This window comes from Bradysia coprophila, unplaced genomic scaffold (genome assembly GCF_014529535.1).
Source record: "Bradysia coprophila strain Holo2 unplaced genomic scaffold, BU_Bcop_v1 contig_151, whole genome shotgun sequence".
NCBI classification, from domain to species: domain Eukaryota; kingdom Metazoa; phylum Arthropoda; class Insecta; order Diptera; family Sciaridae; genus Bradysia; species Bradysia coprophila.
Genome location: NW_023503423.1, coordinates 5806496 through 5828047, shown reverse-complemented (window position 1 = coordinate 5828047; position 21552 = coordinate 5806496). Strand labels below are relative to the sequence as shown.

Here is a 21552-nt window from a genome sequence, read left to right as displayed (position 1 = left end):
AAAATCTGGTATAACAAGCTCAATTTAACTTTTCAGACGCGCTGATCATCAGCTATCTGCAGTGACCGACGACAAATTTAAACGATGTTCTTTGAATCAATCCCTAGAAATTAGAATTGTCATATGGTGAGAGCCCATTCTATCTTCAAAATTTCTTTTTTAACCTTTCAGAAACGGCAGGCAAATCACAACAAAATAATTTAATGCGTCACTTCAGTTGTGTAAAGTATGTCATAGTGGTTGTTAAAAAAATCTATTACTTCATTTGCTTTAACACACATTTCACTATTCGCCAAGTCGGTCGGCCTGTAGAGGCGCCACATTTTTTGTATAGTACTTCAATCTCACTGTACTATTTTTTGTGTAACAACTTCACATTGATTCATTCCCATGAAATGTCACAGCAGTGAAGTTTGATCATGAAAAAATAATTCAGTGACAGCAGACTTTTTATGAAGAAAAGTACTAAATTGTAATAGATTTTACCCTTAGTTTCTAAACTCTATTCTCCTCCTATATGATACCACATTAACTGGAGGTCATCATTGATTGATTGATGCAAATAAGAGATGGTTAAGTAGTATGATCAAGTATGCAGCATGTCAAGAACTAAGACATAAACCAATTAAAATTGAACTCATGTCACATCCATCCAGTAATTCAATCCTCACATTGAATAACCCACTTTCCACCAAATTGTGTCCAATATTTTCGTTCCACACTGTTCCAAATCATTCTCATATACACTGTCATTCATATATCTAGTTACACTTAATATCTATGTATCTCTATAAACATACAAAACAGAAGCCGCGACGAATGATTTTTTTTTCCGAATCGTCGTTTCAGAGCAGAAAAAATAGGGGAACATATCAACTACATTGACGACGGAAAAAAATCTTGTTTCTCCTCCCGATTAGTTAAGCATTTTTATATTCATCTATCGTTGTGTTGGTGTCAGCGATTTCGAAGGTGGGGGCACTTTTTATGAAGATAATTTAGAATTTGAACTCTTGAGAATTTTTTTTATAGAATTATCTTTCATGCCTTTAAAGTTCTTATATGTCTGCCGTGAAAAATACGAAAAAAAAATTGACGAATTTATTTTTTTTACATAGAATTCATATCACTTCATTAATTCCATTTATTCCATTTATGCATCGATATCTCCCTATTTGAAGGTGTAAAATCATTAATTACAAACATTCACTTCAAATTATGAAGTACACCCGCTGCAGGTTGGTACTGGTACACCACCACACTATATAAACAACCTGAAATAAGAAGACTTTGCTTTAACAGTAGGTATACTGTAAGAATTGTAAAAGCGGTTGAAACTGTCGATCTCAAGCGGATTCATTGATTTTTTTTCTTTGACACTTGCTTCATATCTACAGGATGCCATCGTACATGTAACCATCAGAGAATGAGAATCAATAAAAAGAAAAAGAGAGACGTGTCTTGAAATGTCCAGAGTGTTGCTATGCTAAGTTGTTGTTTTCATCATTGAAGTTTGACGGTATGGGTGATAGTTTTTAATGTCCGTAGGCCATTTGTTTTACAGGACTATCGAATTTGGTGTGATTTACCTACAGTTTTGTTCTAATTATCTAAACAAAGGTGTTTGTGGATTTTTTTTTGGTATTCCATTTAGTTGATGAGATTCCAACATATCTCTGTGCAGTTGGAGTTGTTCGAGCCTCATATTATGAGGTAACATTTGATTGAATAGGGGGACCGGGAAAATAATGTATGATTCATGTGACTTGTTCCACAAATTAGCTATCACGAAATGGTGTTTCCAGGATAATGTTTTTTCTACATTTACTGTGCCTACATAATAATCACACCGACCGACATACATAACCGACAATTTAACTAAAACGTACGCGGTTTCCTCGATAATTAAATTTTTTATTTTTTCGATTTTTTAATCGCTAAATTAAGTTAATTAATTTTTGTATAACAAATTGGTTTTTTTCCAATGAATGGTAGTAATTAATCCTTTCATCGTAAATTTCCTTGTGAAAAAAACGATTAAATTACTTGCAACGTAAACTATTTCTATCCCATTATCATTTTTAATTAGATTTATTATTTTATTGGTTGTGGCACCGTTTTGTATCTCAATTGCATTTGTGTGTGAAACGTGTACCTGATTTTTTTTAATACGAAATGGGGTGAAACCTTAATTGTTATGCATGGATAATGCTTATGCAATTGGCGTTACCTATATAACTATATACCTTTCCAATTCGGAAGTGTTGAGACGCGCGCAAGTTTTTCCTTTTTTTCAGGATCCTTTCTTTTTTGTCTTTATAAGGCAATTACTATCATCTACCATTCTCTCCTGTAAGGTAAATGGCTTTGTTTAATTGGAAATGTCTTTTGCTCTTTGTACTTGCCGCATAGGTACGGTCATTAGTTCTATGTTAGTCCGCATTCCGCTATGAAAGTATGGATGGCGCCACTTGCGAAAAGCAAAAAAATACATAGAAAAACTAACGAAATTCTTTGGAAATCTAACAAATCCTTAAAACTTTTAAAAATTGATGGCAAACCTTCAAAATCCAGCAAAATTATTAAAGAATATTCCCCTAAAAATCATAGAAAATCCTCAAACCGAAGAATTTCCCCAAATCTTCTAAGAAAATCCTCAAAACTTAAGAGGAAGATCCTTAAATGGTAAACCTTGAAAATCCAGCAAAATTATTAAAGAATATTCCCCTAAAAATCATAGAAAATCCTCAAACCGAAGAATTTCCCCAAATCTTCTAAGAAAATCCTCAAAACTTAAGAGGAAGATCCTTAAATGGGAAACCTTGAAAATCCAGCAAAAGTTGTAAGAAAATTCACTTAAAATCGTAGAAAATCCTCAGAAAATGATTAAAAATCCTTGGAGGATATTTCTACTGAAAATCCTTTGTTAACGAAATTTACAAATAACCACGCCCTCTTCAGGCATATGAATGCTATTTTAACAATTTTTAGTTACACAATTTCTGACAGCCTTGCTATAAATCTATTTGCGACACTTTAGGTCTTCCTTAACCATATGCCTACGTCAGGACAGTCAATAATCCCTAAGTGACTGTTCTGATGTAGGTCACCTAATTTAGGTGTAGGATCTAGGTTCTGACAGACCATGTTAATACACCTTTGAGTTCGGCAGGAAGGTATTGGCACCTAAGTTTTCTTGTGGTGCCTCCATAACCTTAGAAGAAAATTTTGAGTAGATCAAAAATTTAGATAAAAACAAAGAGTTTATATACTGAATCAACGCACTTCAAGCAAAAGTGGTACTCTAAATAGGATACTGAAACTTGACAGTGCTACATACAAAATTTTACTTCATACAAAATAGTACTCTATTTGGCAGCTGTCATTAATAACACATTTGCTTGAAGTGCGTTGACTGAATATATAAACTCTTTGGATAAAAATGTCAACTGAACAATTCAAATTTTGGTGACAGATGCCTTCGTAGGCGACTTAGCCTGTTATTAATTAGACTGCCCAGTAAAATTGAATTTACGAACGTTTACAATCAAATAATTTGAAATATTTGTAAATTGTTAGTCAAGAAAGATAACAACGTAAATTTGAAAAAAATTTCCCCGAACAAAACTACGGTAAGTCTTCGCATCTCCTAATTGTTTTTTTTTTGTTCATCTTCATATCTCCATGTGTTAATCGCGCGGTCAGTGATCCGAAAAAAAAAATGTAAATCATTTTGTGGGAACAATAGAGCGAGAAGCCAAGACATTGTAGGCTCTTATACGTTCGAAGCAAATTAAAATCACCATCAACTATGAGTACATCTATAAACCATTATTTGAAAAATGTTCCACAGTCAGATGCAACTTGAATTTTTATATTGTGTACGGATGCGGATTAAAAAGCATACAAAATATTTGGAATTATGGTACGCATGCGTGCGTCGATTCGTGCTTACGATATATATTCGGTAAACGCATAAATACGGTCTGTCAGAATATAATAAGTCTTTTAAGATTAAAATCGTGATCAGAAGGTAGTTACAATTGATTCGAATTCTTCTTTTTTCTCGACCCGTAAGAAATATAGATGATTTCACGTTAGTCCGAACACGTTTTATTCAGAAAAGAGGCGATCTGAATCTGTCCAAAGAAAGTTCAAATTTGGCACCCAAATTTCGCAAATTCAATGGGATCAAATCACCGCGAACAAACACAGGATTTCCATCATTTGTTTTAATTCAGGAACAATACAGGTGACGTCAATGAAATTTACACATGAATCTACTTCAGCTGTTTCTCAGCTGGACCGATCAAATAAATGTACTTGTTTATTCAGTGACTCACAGATTGATGGTGGTGATAAAAACGTATGAACACGTATGAGAAGTTTCACTTGAATTAGTGGACCAGCTAAAAAACAGCCGAGACAAATGTTCGTCTAAATTTAACTGACGTCCTCTGTATGTAAACAGCTCATCAGGTAACAAGGCAATCAATCAATATTAACAATCTAGAAATTAACGAATTCTGATAACTTATTGCTAAAGGAAGTGCAATTTCTATAAAAAAAAACTTCGTCCGTTGGTTGATGCATTTTAAATCATCAAATCAAAACAAAAATGCAAGCAATAAATTAAACCACCAGAACGATTTCATATTTTTGACCATACTGGTTATTCTACAGAAAAAAAAACTTTTTTTTTCATCCATTCACTTGAACTAATTATCCACACAACACCTACCGTATAATGTGCTTCTTCCGGAACTAAATAGAAACATGATTTAGAATTGAAGAAGAATGATTAGAAAACAAAGCCGACGAACATTTTGAAATGCGTATATGCTATCTCGTATAGTAATATGCTTATAAAACTTCGAAAGGTGATTCTATATAAAGTAAAAATCAGAATCGTCCAGATAGAAGACGAAGTGATTTCGGTGTAATTATTTCTGAAACGCATTTAACCAAAAATATTATTAATGTATCTAATATGTATGTACATATATATGTATACATAAGGTGTGTGGAAGCAGCCTTCACGTAGCTGTTGCTGTTGGTAAGGTTTCGTTAATGGGTAAAATGAAACACGAACAGTTTAAAGTAATTTAATGGAAGGCTTGCACATTATAATACGTAGACGAGGAAGAAAACTTTTTGTAATTTCTCGACGCATTTTAATGTGTAATTACTATAATTTGAATTCTTTTATTGATATCACACCGAGGTTTTTTTCTAAATAACGCAAAGTTACATCGTTTTGGGTCTGAGAAATTCGTTTTTTTTTTCTTATTCTTGCTTTGGTTTCATCATTTACACGAACGGAAAATAGAAGGGGTTCAATACACCGTGATTATTATTCGCAAGTTGAAATTATATATTCAGAAATGGAAGTGGCTCTTCAGCTTGTATTGAGAAGGGGATTATATTTTTTGATAATACTTTTGTAAAACGTACGATGTTCTTAGTTTGATTATTTATTTACTATAGCACAGTTGAAAATCAGAAAATTCTATCTGATTTTTACAATTAAGCGTTTCAAAATTTATGGATTTATTGAATCGAAATCTGCTGGATAGATGGTGCTTCTTCAGAATAATCTGTTGATCCGATCAGAAGGATTAATAATTATATTAAGTTTTCTTTCGAGTACACTCCAAAACTATTGATTGAAAACTTAAAACTAAGGACATTTTTTTGGAGGAAAATATGGAAAAATGATGAAAACAAGCGAAAATATAGGAAAAGTTTTTCTAAAAATAACAAGGGCTTAAACTCTCAACGCTTCGTTATAGCAATTTACCTAAATATATTACATAACCTCAGGCACAGCACTGTTCCTAGCATTAACCCTATATTTTTACTAAATTACGCTTCCGCTTGAGATTGTTTATTTTAACTAATACAACCAAAACAAGTCATCTGTCTCTACAAAAGGAACCTTCTGTAATTTAATCAACACCCGAATAGTTTCTATGTTTTTTTTAAATATCATTTTTATTATCATTCCGTAACATCGTTGGGTGGAATACAAAATTGGCAGATACTTTTAGCAAATCTATCACAGTCAGTCATCATTCTTAACAAATAAGTAAGTCAAAGTTAATCATAAAATTCGTCAAAGTTAATCATCAAATTATCATATTCGTCAAAGTTTACAAAAAAGTAGAGTAAAAGAAGAATAAACGAGCCATCAGAACAGTCGGAGCGTTTGCTGCGACTGAGCCCCGTACAAACCCGTATATCTATTGCGTACGTGACCCTAGTGCGTCTGTCACCCTACTTTGACCGTAAGCCTATTGCGCCGGTTAAAGTAGTTAAAGTAAAATTATTATGTAATGTGTACATCTTACAAATTGCGCATAGCGCAATTACGAAGCCCCGTACGACGTTCCTTTCAAATAAAACAAAAATTTCAAATAGCCCTAAAATTTTAATTTATTGAGTATAAATACACATAGGGCCTAGTATCGGCCTCAGTCCGAGGATCCAAATTTAATTTTTTTTCAACTACATTCTATTCGGCCTTTGATTACCTTCCAAATGAAACAAAAATTACGAAAAACGGATGAAATTTGCTCGAGTTATATGTAAAATACACATAGAGCCCTAGTAGCGGCCTTAGTCCGAGGACCCAAATTTAATTTTTTTCAACTACATTCTATTCGGCCTTTGATTACCTTCCAAATGAAACAAAAATTACGAAAAACGGATGAAATTTGCTCGAGTTATATGTAAAATACACATAGAGCCCTAGTAGCGGCCTTAGTCCGTGGACCCAAATTTAATTTTTTTCAACAACATTCTATTCGGCCTTTGATTACCTTCCAAATGAAACAAAAATTACGAAAAACGGATGAAATTTGCTCGAGTTATATGTAAAATACACGTAGGGCCCTAGTAACGGCCTTAGTCCAAGGACCCAAATTTAATTTTTTTTTCAACAACATTCTATTCGGTGTTCGATTATCTTTCAAATGAAACAAAAATTACGAAAAACGGATGAAATTTACTCGAGTTGTATGTAAAATACGCATAGTGCCCTAGTAGCGGCCTTAGTCCGAGGACCCAAATTTTTTTTTTTCAACAACATTCTATTCGGTGTTCGATTATCTTTCAAATGAAACAAAAATTACGAAAAACGGATGAAATTTACTCGAGTTGTATGTAAAATACGCATAGGGCCCTAGTAGCGGCCTTAGTCCGAGGACCCAAATTTTTTTTTTCAACAACATTCTATTCGGTGTTTGATTATCTTTCAAATGAAACAAAAATTACGAAAAACGGATGAAATTTACTCGAGTTGTATGTAAAATACGCATAGGGCCCTAGTAGCGGCCTTAGTCCGAGGACCCAATTTTTTTTTTTCAACAACATTCTATTCGGTGTTCGATTATCTTTCAAATGAAACAAAAATTACGAAAAACGGATGAAATTTACTCGAGTTGTATGTAAAATACGCATAGGGCCCTAGTAGCGGCCTTAGTCCGAGGACCCAATTTTTTTTTTTTCAACAACATTCTATTCGGTGTTTGATTATCTTTCAAATGAAACAAAAATTACGAAAAACGGATGAAATTTACTCGAGTTGTATGTAAAATACGCATAGGGCCCTAGTAGCGGCCTTAGTCCGAGGACCCAATTTTTTTTTTTTCAACAACATTCTATTCGGTGTTTGATTATCTTTCAAATGAAACAAAAATTACGAAAAACGGATGAAATTTACTCGAGTTGTATGTAAAATACGCATAGGGCCCTAGTAGCGGCCTTAGTCCGAGGACCCAATTTTTTTTTTTCAACAACATTCTATTCGGCCTTTGATTACCTTCCAAATGAAACAAAAATTACGAAAAACAGATGAAATTTGCTCGAGTTATATGTAAAATACACGTAGGGCCCTAGTAACGGCCTTAGTCCAAGGACCCAAATTTAATTTTTTTTTCAACAACATTCTATTCGGTGTTCGATTATCTTTCAAATGAAACAAAAATTACGAAAAACGGATGAAATTTACTCGAGTTATATGTAAAATACACATAGAGCCCTAGTAGCGGCCTTAGTCCGAGGACCCAATTTTTTTTTTTCAACAACATTCTATTCGGTGTTCGATTATCTTTCAAATGAAACAAAAATTACGAAAAACGGATGAAACTTACTCGAGTTGTATGTAAAATACGCATAGGGCCCTAGTAGCGGCCTTAGTCCGAGGACCCAAATTTAATTTTTTTTTCAACAACATTCTATTCGGCCTTTGATTACCTTCCAAATGACACAAAAATTACGAAAAACGAATGAAATTTACTCGAGTTCAATGTAAAATACACATAGGGCCCTAGTAGTGGCCTTAGTCCAAGGACCCAAATTTAATAATTTTTCAACAACTTTCTATTCGGCGTTCGATTAGCTTCCAAATGAAACAAAAATTACGAAAAACGGATTAAATTTACTTGAGTTCTATGTAAAATACACATAGGGCCCTAGTAGCTTTTCACTTCTAAGGCCCTAACTCACGGTCCACTCACCCGATTTTAAAAACCTTTTTTTTCCTGCATTGGTATTGACAATACCTATCATTTGCCGGGTCATTTACATTTCCATAGTTTATTTTGCCATAAATATCACCAAAAGACCTTAAATCACTTAGGTGGCCCTAACTCACGAAGGGCCGACCCGAATATGCCCATCTTTGAACTTAGCCTCACTATTTTGACTATCTTTCAGGGAAAAAAAATTTTTGATATCGGATTTGATTTACTCAAGATATCGACGTGACGGACAGACGGACAGACGGCCCAAATTTTTATTGCGGATTCGTCATCTATGAACATAGGCAAACACTTTGCCCTTACCGTCTGCTTCGAATTCCATCAATTACACACGGCATCGTAATCCTATAAGCCCCTTTGTACTTCGTACGGGGCTAAAAACATCACAAACGTTATCACAGTCTTAGTTAATAAACACAAAAGGAGAGAAGGCACAAAAGTTCTCACTTTCATTCATGACTTTAAGCTTCACTTCCGCTTTGAAAGCGTTCAGGTTTCTAAGTTGCCGAATTTGAGAACTAAGTCGATTGTATTCTCTAATAGAAATCGCGAGCGACGGGTGGTCATTAGCAACATGCAATTGGCTACGTCGCCTAGAGGAACGTGTTGAAACGTCTGTATTCAGCCTAATGTTGAATCCATTTTTAGTGTGTGAATTGAGCATCCTATGCAAGTGAACAATTCTTTCGACTATCGCCAGTTGGTGAATCGGAACCAGATTGCAGCTGTACAGGAACGTTGTCGGTGTGTCTCTAGGCAGTCGGAAGGTCGCTTTAATGCACTTATTTTGAATTATTTGCAATTCATCAAGTTTAGTTTTGTTGCCTTGACTGTAGATAGGGAGCATGTAAACTATGTGACTTTGTACATAGGCGTTGTACAGCTCTGCCTTCTCTTTTCAATCGGGATGAAGTTTCCACGCCTCCACATAAGTGCGATGAACGGACGGAACATCATTTTGACATAATCAACGTGAAGGCCAAATGATAGGTTCTCATCCAGAACAAGTCCCAGATATCTGTACGAACGCACGCGTTGAATGACCTTGCCTTCGATCGTGATGTTGAAATCGGGAAGTTTACTTGCTCGCCCAAAAGTCAAGTAGCAGGTTTTTCCCGTGTTTAGCGTTAACACATTCAAGTTGAGCCACTTGTGAAGCATTTTAACGTCGCGTTGCATCATTTGTTCCAATTCTGCAGGAGATTCCGCTGCGTAGTACAAGACGGTGTCATCCGCATACAACAGTACTTTGCCGATATAATCGATCTGAAGGACATCGTTAATGTACATAATGAACAGGAGCGGGCCAATTATAGAACCTTGCGCGACTCCCACAATAATGCGTTTGAAATTGCTGGTGATCGTTCCAATCGGTGTGGCGGTTTGTCGGTCTTTAAGGTATCCCAAGTTGAGTTTGGCTGCTCGATGCGAGAAACCAATGCGACGTAATTTCCTTTCAAGACGTTCAGGATCGACAGTGTCAAATGCTCGTTTTAAATCGACGAAAATACAAGCGACGTAGGTTTTCTGTTCCATGTTTATGCTAGGAACAGTGCTATGCCTCAGGTGAAGTTATTCAGATGGCATTTGGATTATGAAAATTTATTTTATCTTCGGGTCGGAAAGATAACAGCCCTTCCTTTTTATAACACATGCAATTCTGACTTACAGCTGATGTGAGCCAAATTTGTGTCTAGGTTCACTTCAGCTTTTTTACCAGCTGGTTCATTCATGCAATCAAACTGCTAATGTGTAACACGTTCATGTGACTACGAAACCCACATAATAATCAGTGTGAATCTATGAATGGCTCAGCTGGTAAACAAACTGAATCAAACAGAGATAAAACTTCAGTTGACATTAACTGTAATTTAAAAATCATTTGCTTCCTATGTGCTGCGAAAATTGTGCGGAAATCGTTGTTTTAACTCGTGTGGTTGTATGCTGAGCCGAAGGCGAACTCCACACTCGTCAAAACAAAGATTTTCCACGCAATCTACTATTATCATTTGAAGTTGTCACTATCAAGGTCGTGACAGAACAAGCTGAGCGATACACGATGGCGAATGGCATTAAATTAAACGCACTCATCACAAATTGTGTCAAAATCTACCAAACTCTACGTTAACTTATATCAATAGTGAAAATTGCAACTTCCTTAATAACTCAACTGGTCAATGGTCATACGGCCGCCGAAATTACGAAAAAAAATGCGAGCCATCCACAAAGGCTGACTGTTCAGCGACTATAAAACAAGACCAATAATAATCTACCCCTAACAACACACGAAAGGCCTTAAACTAAATAATAATTAGACTGGCGCTTCATTCAAAAATATGGTATCGGGCGCTCAAGCAAATACGAAATGTCTAATGATGTAAGTGAGTACCATAAATTTATCATCAGCCCCAACGTTGATTCGTATGGATTATTTTTCAAATTTTGTTTGAAGTTTCATCGACGAATTTGTAGTGTATTTTGTGTATGTTATACATACGTAATATCGGTTAACTTACGCAAGCTTCAGTTTTACGTCTGTCTACGTATTGCCAGTCTATTCCTGTTTATAAAACGGCGAATCATCTGTTATCGGCAACAACGGCAAAAATAAGAGATGAGCTGTCGCTTGTGTTCTCTTATATATCCCCGACACGTATGCATATACTTCAACTAATGAAGACAAAGATTTTGAATCAAACACTTAAAAACTAAGATATTTTATCGTTATGTCATTGGTTTCTTATGCACTCATGCCTAATTAAATTATCATAGAAAGCATGTTTTTAAACCGCAAGTATTTGTACCTGGACCGATACCTGGACAGTGAACATTTGGATACTGTAACACTGGTGAATATTAATCGGTCAAAAATAAAATTCTTTGCATAGAGTACAAGATTAAAAATTGCTCCGATCCATTAAAATGTCTTGAATAACAAAAATCGAAATTCTTTATGGCCACTATAATTCCGTTGAATATCTAATTATCTCAGCCGAAAAAAGTCATTCATTTTTCTATGGTTATAAAAGCCAAATCACTATAATTACAATAATGACATTTCATTTGAAAGAATATTATGATCAAATCTCTTCAGCTTATGGCTACACTCTCGTGTATATTCAAATGGATCCATAAAAAAAGGTGTGCATACACACAACAACTAATATATAATATGATCGTTCCCGGATGCGTGATCTATCTAATCAAGTGTATGATCGTACATTAATGATTTTAGTAAATAACTTCGCTTTTTTCATCTAACATCCATTCATATTCGTATATGGCACACAATCATCTCATTTTGGTAGATTTGTGTAATTTGGGTCTCGAATTATTGGTATGATGAATGAAAAACTTAATGATGTACTTGTCAACAAATGTTTGCGTTACAGAAAATGTAAAACTGTATTCTATGATTGCTAGGACATTAAATAAGCGAGGTATATCGTGTCATCCAGTCGTTATTATATTCTTGCCAGAAAAGTTGAATCCTAGCCTGAACCGATATTGATAATACTGTTTCGAGGCAGAAAACATGTAGTGTTCCTTGAATAGAATATCTAGATGAGGAACAAATTTTTCAATCCACATAATCAATGTCCTGGGCACATACGACAAGCATATCCGCGGTTTTATTATCAAATCTACTACTTCATTTCATCTAGGTGCTTTCAAAAGATTGATGCCAAATCTACTACTTCAATTGTTAAACACTACCAAATATTGTCGTTTATTGCTGAGGTTGAAATCGATAACAGATGAAAGCCGTTCATAAAAGATTCAATCAAATTCAAGTTTACAGTTGTAACTGTAGGTACGACGTGAGTCCTTGAATACAAATACCATCGATCGTTCGGCAGGTTGTATTAATTTACGCTGTTTTCAAATATGATCGGACCCAGCATATACATATAATTACCCATTCAGCTATCACAAGTGTAATTGTATTAGATTACATCACGTCATGTGCAATACTTCGTAAGAATTTTTTTTTTCTTTTCAAGAAACAATTTATGAAATACCAACCTGGGATGTCTGTGCTTTATGTTATGCATTATGTATGCGTTATATTCATTTTCATTGTTGTGAGGGCGAAGATATCCTTGGGAATTTTTTTTTCATGCTGAGCAAAAAAAAAGATTTTTTCTTCTTTAAAATCTTCAATTCACTTTACGGAACAATGCAGTTAAGCGCATATTGTTTGGGGGATAGAGAATGAAACCATTACGAGTTGCATTGCATATTATGTATGTATGTTATGCTATGTATAAAGTAAAAGTGATGTTGATGGTGCACGCAGCTGCTTTTTTTGAAATCTTGTTTTTCGGGAACTGTGTGAAACAAGTTGAGAGATTTTTTTTCGTATTTTTTTTCTTCTTTCTTAATGTGTGTACAATGTTTGATAGTTTGATCAGAATGAAAGATTATTTGCACATGAAGAAGTAGGCAGGTAATAATAGAGAACGTCTTAGTCGAGGTCTTATCCTAAGGTGTCTGTAGCTTAACGATTTCTTTTTTGGTATTGTTGTTTTGTTGATAGTAATTATTACATTCGAATTGTTCTTAAATCAGACGTAAACACACATCAAGATCAACAAAGTTGTGGTCCAGTCAATTTAAATGAGATTCCCTTCCTTCAAAGAATGAATTAATGGACATTATTGAAAACATTTAGACGTACCTATGAATAGTCTCAAACATTCAAATGCATCATCCATCATTCTGACGTTGTTATTACTTTTATTACTTGACTCAGGAAAGAATTTTGGTGAAAATTCAGAAACTCCAGTTATTGAAAAGCAAATCGTACGCAAGTACGGCTATGAACTTATATTTCGTTAATTGGTCCTAACTTAATTTCTATATCGGAATTTCTATTTACCTTTAATAGTGCATCTTCTTCCTTTGGATGCATGCGCATTGACATTTATTCGTCAAAACAGCAGCTCAAGCTGTAATGCTGTCCTTGCTACCTGTGAAACTTTGAATCTTTTCATAGTTAATAAATTCCACTAAACTCCTAGTCGCTTATGTTTCTTAAACTTTGAAGTACTAGAATTGCAAGTTACGTTAGACAACTCATAGTAAGGTACTTAAGCTGCTTTATCATCTATTATGGACGCGACGACAAAAATAAGCAATTATATATGGAGATGGTCTTATATGAGGAGAATATGCGCTAACCGTCACAAAAAGACATTTCTCAAATAATTTTTTTTCGGTTCATGCATATCTCTCCTCATATAGCAAACATGTATGTAAAACTAATGAAGTAAAAGATTTTCCATCTGCCAGAAATTCTTCGATCAGGCGGAAGTAAGAGACTCGATAATTATTCCGATGATATGTTGTCTGAGAAGTGATAAAGGTCACGGGGAGAATAATGGTTAGGTATAGAGTAAGATTTTCGAAAGAATAACAAATTACCTAGAACTGAATGAGTCTGTTATGGACTAGACTTAACGTGAAATTGGAAAAGTCCTAGAAATCAGAACTCTCCAAATCTGAGGTTTGAACTTATGGATAATGTGTTACGAACAGTGAACATATTTTGGATATTTTTCCAAATACTATTTTGCTTCGATATCATAATCTGCAATTGTTTATGAGTTCAAAGCAGTTTTTTCTTCTGCATACGGAAACAGCAATCGCACGAAAACCATGAAACATTTCAATGTATAGTTTACATTAAGTGAAACCGTATTTAAAATATGAAAAGTATAACATACCAGCACCCTAAACAGCAACTCAAACATATGTATGTTAATTCTTAAGCAACGGAACGAATATTATGCAGAGTGTGTAATAGTAGTTTCCCTTGTCGTTTCCTTTACATTTGATTTTTCAAAAAAGTTTATAAAGGTCATTGAGGTCCTTAACCGTTCGAAATCCCTTATTTCTTGAATAAACGTCTGACAAACCGTATTGTGATACGTCGTGTATTCAAATATACATGCAGCAGAGTAATGACCATGCGGAAATTTTTCTGAAATAAAATTTTATAACAAAAGACGGCTATCTTCCATTCCATATATATCCAACATGAATCAAAGATTCGAGTGTTTGAATATATTACGTTGAATTAAAAATCTCTTCTTTTTTCAGTCGTATGGGAATGGATATGGGATATAAATGTACATATATGTTCAACCGTCACACAGTAAATGTAAATAGAAAACTTGGTTATTATATGAAAAATGATGTGTTGTACATGAAGCATCGCATATAAAACCGAAGCAATAATAAAAATAATGTCATCGCAAATAAAGTTTACATGCGTGAACGTTATTTACTCGAATGTCTTTTGAGGATACACATAATATACTAATGAAGGTTCAAATTATTCCCTGCAGATACTACCAACCTCTTTACATTACATTTCGTCATATAGACGGCATATCATTTTCGCAGAAATTTGTTGCTCATTTTCGGTTTTAATTCATTGAATGTTGCATTGAATATAATTACACTCCCTGCTCCTGGATGTAGTGCTATTATATTAATTGTAAAAGCGAAGGATGTCGAAAATTGTATTAATTAAAAAGATTTTTTTTAGAATAAAATGAAAAAGTGCAAAAATTGTTAGATGAATTTGAGGAAGATGTAACCAGAAAAATAAATAGGGAGTTTGAAAGAGTGGCATAATCAGTGACTGAAAATGCTAAAGCGGTCATGCAATGTAATAACATTTCAATGATAAGACATTCGACCACTGCTTCGACCTGAGAGAAAATTAAACTCGTCTTTTGACTTTTTGCATTAATATGCAGTTCAACAATACCATGTTCATTCTTCGGGCCGAAAATGAGGGACATTTTTGATTTTTTCTCGAGTTTTCGGCCCTTTGCATGAAAATTCATTTGTGTACCTCCTTAGGCACTTTCGCTTGTAAGCCTTTCTCCGTTCGGCCTACAACTCGCGAAATTGCCGAAAATCAATCGTGCAAATCAGGTACACAAATGACTATTTTCATCAATGCTCTAAGAACACTACACCAATTTGCTAACGGACAAGTCTAGTGAATCATAGTTGAAATGAAATGATCAAAGTCGCTACATCGCGGGCCACGAGTCGTGGCTTGTCTATTGTAAAGCTACCACAGAGCGAACAAAGCAAGGGTTTGCTCCATAACGTTTAATGTGGGTGGATTTGTGAAAGTTTTACAAAGTCGACATTGGGGTGTTCAATACTCCCTCTCTCTAGCAAACAAACTCTAGCTCTATGTGTCAAATTCACACCTTATTTTGTATTCGACAAACACTATTCTACATTTTGGCTGACTACGCTGTAATTTACATGCTAGAAAGAGTATTGGGTTTGTCTCAATGACACGGCTTCGCTCTTGATGAGATATATTAGTAGCATTCGAGGTAACTATGTACAACAATGGCTTCGTCAACAAATGTAGATTTGTTGCACTCTGTAAACATCTATAGAAGAATCGAAACTCAAGCAGCATGGGTATGTTCGGACTTATGAAAACCCTTTCCCCCTTACAACATTTCCCAATTTTGCGAGTGAGAAAACGAGTTTCTTCCATAACTTAATAGGATTCCACTTCATCCACTTTTCTCAGGGGTGAAAATAGTTATTCGTGCAACCGAGAACATAAACCTTTTTAGCCATTGGACATGTAGATTGGGTAAAAAGCTGGTATTTTCTTACCTATTAATAAAAACGCGAGAAGACTTCTTTTGACGGCCACCAACGTTAAAACTCATTGCATAAGGGTTTGGAGATTGTTATTTTTATCTGAGTGGGTGCATCGTTTCCTTTCGTCTCGAACTACAAACACCACAACCATCGAAGCTCACCGGAAATACAGACCATTGCAACTTGCAGTCTGCAAGTGTCTTTAAATGACTTTAATCGTTTCCGTGCTGTGCTGCGAATTAAAGGTATTTATGCCGAGTGAATATTCAATAGTTTTATTTTCAATCAATGAATTACCATCGCAAAATAAAATTCCACAAAGCAGTGATATAAGTAGTCTTAATTTACCTTTGTCCCGAACCCTTTTCAACTCATTGTCTGTTCAATCAACATTCCAACAACAATCATCCACCTGTTTCTTTTATTGTTGGTACAATTGCATCTACATCATCAAAATCACTTTTTTACAATATTGTTGAACAAAAGAGAGGCAACAATAATTCTGCCACACGAACTGCTATATTTACATGAAAAATCATAACAATAAATATTGTACACGCAACACACAGTTTAACAATGAAGAAACGAAATTATTATTACAACGCAACCAATAATACCAATAATAATCGATACATATGAATATGTATCAATGAAAGCTACAAAGGAGAGGGTTAAGTGTAATTCGTTCGTTTGGTATACTCCAAATATATTTTATGAAATTGGTGACATCAATACTATTCTAATGTGAAAAGGGGTTACCTTTTGCACTGTTTCGAGTAGAGATATATAATTGAATACTGCTGGTTGATCATGATGATTTTGTGTGTGCTTTGATTGGTTTGATGATATATATACAAAAAGCACTTAATTACCGGTGCTAATTCGAATAGAATTCCAATACAGAGGGAAATAGAATGAAAAACAGAAGCCCACTTGAAATTCAATTGAAAGCACGACCAGACAAAACAGAAAAAAAAATTGTTGACACTTTTTTCCATATTGATCTTTTATATTTAATGGGAAAAAAAATTAATATAAAAAATGATGCACAAAAAAGAAGTGTTGACGCGTGCCTCAAAACTTTTTTTTTACATCAATATCACACAAAAAAGCATTTAAAACCAAAAGTTTTTTCGTTCTCAAAGCGGAGTGGAAAAAAAAGTTTTTTTTTTTGTTACTGTGCCTGCCTATATTGGTTTAAATAAATACGAAGTATGATGTGTGTGTGGTTTCTATAATGCTTTTTTTTGTATTAATTTTTATCTTTACTCTAAAAAAAAACATTTTTTTTTTGTGTCGATATGGACTGGACTGGCATATATTATACGATTTATGTTTCAAAAAAAAAGTAACAGAAAAATCTGAAATTCTCAACAATACGAAGAATAATTTGTATTTATCTTGTAAGTTTTTCAGAACTTTCTCAGTACATTATGGAATTAAATGAATCTGTCATCACAATATTGGTAATCAAACATGATCGTTTCATTAAAAAATTGTAATTTTTTTTATTTACATTTTACCAGAGCACAGACCAGTATTTCGTGAAGTTAATTCTTTTTGCCTAGATTTGTTCGCAAAATATTTGAGTTTTCAGGAGAATTAATCCGATATTTTGAAAAAAATAAATTCTATTTATAATTTGTATTTAATTAGATAATGCAAAGTGTACACAGAGATTGCATCATCTCGAGCCTCTGCAACTAAAGCCAAAAATTGCCCAGTTTTAATTGCGATTCTTAAAAAGATTCCATTTGCCTAGCCCTTTACAGGCGTCAAACATGCCAACTGCCAACAGTTTTAGTATTTTAGATCTATTACTTCTTTTTGCCTTAGCATTTCAAGATGCCAATTTCCAATCTAGTACTTCATTTCCATTGAATATGCTTGTTTGTTCTTTCAGTAGTTATCGATAAAATAACAGATGATAGTCATCCGCTAGCTGAATACCAAAGATCGATCACAACCTCAGCCACGTTAGCCGGCGTCAAGTGAAAACAACTGGCTGATTTTTTTAGGTTCTGGGTTCTGGTTCTGGGGACCTAAAAATTATGATTTTTTCAATTGCAACAGGTCCGTGCGGTATTACAGGTGACGGTGAAATTCGACATGTTTTCTGTTTTGGAGGTTGTTGTGGTCTGTAAATGACTCTACACAAATCTGGTTAAACAAATGAAAATCTAGATTTTTTTATTTTACTATTGCATTCTTAAGATGTACGAGCGCCATGACCGTGACATAATAAGAGCTGGTGCACATTATCTAACTAAAATTCAGAAAATAAAAATCTAGTTTTTCAATTGTTCAACGACAAATGAATTACAAACCACAACAACACTACTAAATCAGAAAAAATGTCGAATTTCACCTTATCGTTTACGAAACTTTTATTTTTAAATTGATGTAAATAAATGCAAAACTGCACGCACTTAGTTTAGGCAGAGTACTATAGTCCATGAACTTTTGCATTTAAACAATTCTTTCATCTCATGTCACCAAACCAACTACAAACATAAGGAAGAAAAATCAACCGAACAATTTCGTTATTCTTCAATCCCACTGAAAGAGAAATGAAAGGATTTTATGACAAGTTTCACTTTTCCTTAAACGACAATAAAATTTACTGTTAAAAAACCGAAAACCGTCTCATAAAAACTGAAAATATCTTTTTCGGGATAATGTTGTAAAGAAATGTGGTTGATTATGCAATGCGAAATGGTCACATTTTATGGCATTACTTTTAGCCGAAGAAGAAAAAAACCAACAACGAACATTTCCTTATGGCTCAACCCTTTGAGTTTGTGTATATATTATTGTTTTATTATTTTATGTCGTTCGGGATGGGCAAAAATATTCGAATGCTAATGTCATGCTTTCCCGTTCGTTGCATAAATAAATATTATAATAGAGTGGTTTCTTGGCTACAATATTGAGGCCGGTATGTTCAATCAAAAGTTTTTATTTAATGGAAAAACTTACGAATTGGTTTGTGTCTACTGATGGTAAGGTAAGAAAAATAGTTTGGAGTGTTATAGACTTCGGAATATTAGCTATCTTAATCGGACAAAATTCTCGTACATCGATTTCCTAGAAGGACTTCCAAATGTAATCGAGACATTTTTGGATATACCAAAACACAACAGGACATCAGCACAAATTGTATTCTATTTTCGACCAATTTTACATTGTCTTTTTAATGTGATAGGGTAAAGTCTTCAAACGATCAAAAGTAAAGAAAATAAAGGACTCGCATTTCTGTAGGAGCTCGTATTTGGTTGTTTTACCCTACTTACCGCTCGCTATGCTTGACTTTTGGCAAAGAAACAAAATTGTACAGACTAGATCGTATGGCAACACCTTTTTCCAAGTAATCGTCCGTTCATCTTTTTGAAAAAGAATTTACTTAAGTACTTAGTCACTTGTTGTTCGACTACTTTATAGTTGAAAGTAGAAGAGAACCCTGAGTTGTGCGTTGTGTTGAAGAATACAGAATATTATGAGCATAATATTCTATGTTCTTCAACCCAGCACTTTTTCTCGTTTGAGTATTTTAGTCAAAAGCGTTGTAGCGCTGATCGAAAATAAGTGTAAGTGTAAATCTGCCTGCCTTTCGATAAATGCTGCAAAAGCAGAGATTTTTTATACTTTTCGATGAAAAACAGGCAGACCCATCACCTGGGTACAGAAAGAAAAACTGTATTCTCTCGACATCAATAGGACGGCTGAAACGAATGAACGATCAGCAGTCTCTCAGAATAAGTTTAAATTAAAACTTCATTTAAAGCTTAGTAATCGTGTACCTTTCGATCGTTCGATAAAACAGTTTTAACAATTTAACTAAATAAACGAACGAATGGCGTGTACAGTGTACACTCTACAACAACTTGATCACATGCTCATCAAAATAAATCTGAAGAAAAAAAAAATTTAAACTTTTAGAAACAAAAATTATGCTGCGTTCATGATCACTTACCGAACCACACTGCTACCCAAGGCTTATACAAAAAAGCCAGAAGTCATTTCAAAATCAATTTATTTTATAACATAATTGACCACATCTCAAAATAGAATGAAGTTAAGAGAAAAAAAAAATTTAAATCAAAAAATCCGATCAGAAGAACAATAATGAAAATTAATAACTTTTTCGGTAAAATTGAGCAAGTCATCGATTTCAGATTCGTCTTTGCTTCGATTTATTAATTTGAGTCTGATTTTTGATCTGATAATTTGCTTGAAATATTTACAAGTGAAACCCAGGTAATTAAATAATGTTATTCAGATACCACAGTTGATATAACTTGATTTGACTGTTTCGTTGTTTGCATTTTTTTTGCTTAGACCAAAAAAAATGATGAGATAATTCTCTTCATATCGCTAATATGCTCTGCACATTTGAAAACAACCTATGATGATGAAGATAATTATTTGGTTCGTGTAATTAAAATGTTTTTCTGATGTGATCTTGAATAAAACGTGAGATACATTTTTGGGCTAATATTTATTGGATGACTACAACAAAGACCCTGTGAATAATGATACCATTTCACTTTTACACAATAAACCTTAGATTACAGTCAATGTCAACCAAATTCCCATAGAACTTAGTGACATATGTTTGGCGAAGTTATTCTTCATTTTTTTTCTTTTTACCATGAACATGAATGATTGCTCATTTTTGTGCAAATGTACAAAAATGTAGATCATTATACCAATAAAATCCTTAGGTTCATTCAGTTGCCTTTACTTTTCACATTGAATATAGGCATGTCCGATAATTCATTCAATTGAAAAAATATCGATCATTTTCTTGGAATCGATTACCGATTTCTTTCAAAAATCCATATCGCAATCGAATGTTTCATCGATAAATATCGATGAACATTGACTGATAATTTCATTATCAGTCGATTTTTTTTTGGCTGACTTTCAGAGAAGCGCCCAGTAAGAAATACACAATGTAGGTAGGCTAGGCTATACTTTCAGCACAGTATTAGATACTTTTCAGTTGTTTTCGTATAAATACTTAAAAAGTTGATCGTAGCATGCAACCTTCGATAGCTCAGTTGGTAGAGCGGTGGACTGTAGTTAGAGAAACTTGCCAGTAATCCATAGGTCGCTGGTTCAAATCCGGCTCGAAGGAATTTTTTTTTCTTCAATGAAAAATGCAGGCTGGACTGTATCTCATCAATTGTTAATATACTCAACTAAAAGTGTCTCGTTTTAAATAAATAATTTGAAGATGAAGAGATTTACGATTCTCTATAAATAATGGGTAGAACCACAGTACTCAGTGACTGTTGGCAGTGGAATAAGAAACAAGTGGAAAACGATGTGAAGTGTTAATTTACAGAAAATT

At 34.1% G+C, this 21552-nt stretch overlaps 1 non-coding gene across 1 annotated transcript; it reads left to right on the top strand.

Annotated features, from left to right (window-relative positions):
• The first annotated feature begins 21244 nt into the window (after window positions 1-21244).
• Trnay-gua lies at window positions 21245-21336 on the top strand. Its single transcript is given in 2 exon segments — window positions 21245-21281; window positions 21301-21336. It is a non-coding gene; the product is annotated as a tRNA-Tyr (tRNA).
• Window positions 21337-21552: the final 216 nt, after the last annotated feature.